The sequence below is a fragment of the Crocuta crocuta genome, unplaced genomic scaffold (genome assembly GCF_008692635.1).
Source record: "Crocuta crocuta isolate KB4526 unplaced genomic scaffold, BGI_CrCroc_1.0 scaffold149, whole genome shotgun sequence".
Taxonomy (NCBI): domain Eukaryota; kingdom Metazoa; phylum Chordata; class Mammalia; order Carnivora; family Hyaenidae; genus Crocuta; species Crocuta crocuta.
Genome location: NW_027551561.1, coordinates 1088719 through 1089287, shown reverse-complemented (window position 1 = coordinate 1089287; position 569 = coordinate 1088719). Strand labels below are relative to the sequence as shown.

At 47.6% G+C, this 569-nt stretch overlaps 1 protein-coding gene across 1 annotated transcript in view; it reads left to right on the top strand.

Moving 5' to 3' along the window:
* PAFAH1B1 (platelet activating factor acetylhydrolase 1b regulatory subunit 1) overlaps positions 1-569 on the top strand; it is an 83814-nt gene that overhangs the window by 81497 nt on the left and 1748 nt on the right. The gene's annotated exons all lie outside the window — the stretch shown is intronic.

The window sequence follows — 569 nt, the reverse complement described above, 5'->3', positions numbered from 1 at the left end:
CCCCCCCTTTTTTTTTAATTAATTAATTTTTTATATTTGAGAGGGAGACACAGTGCAAACAGGGGAGGGGCACAGAGACAGGGAGACACAGAATCCGAAGCAGGCTCCAATGTCTGAGCTGTCAGCGCAGAACCCTGTATGGGGCTCAAACTCAAGAGTACAAAATCATGACCTGGGCTGAAATTGGCCACTTAACCGACTAAGCTGCCCAGATGAGCCGCCCCCTCCCCACGCCCGCCTTTTTTTTTTTAATGTTTATTTCTTTTTGAGTGAAAGAAAGAGAGAGAGAGACAGAATCTGAAGCAGGATCCAGGCTCTGAGCTGTGAGCACAGAGCCTGACATGGAGCTCAAACTCACCGACCGTGAGATCATGACCTGAGCCAGAATTGGACACTCAACTGACTGAGCCACTCAGGCCCCCCTGCCAAGTATATTTTTCTAGTCTAGGTCTGTCCAGCAGAACTTTATGTGATGATGTTCTGTATCTGTACTGTGCATTGTTATGGCTGCTAGCCACATGCAGCTGTTGAGCTCTTGAAATGTGGCTAGTGAGACTAAAGGACTGGAT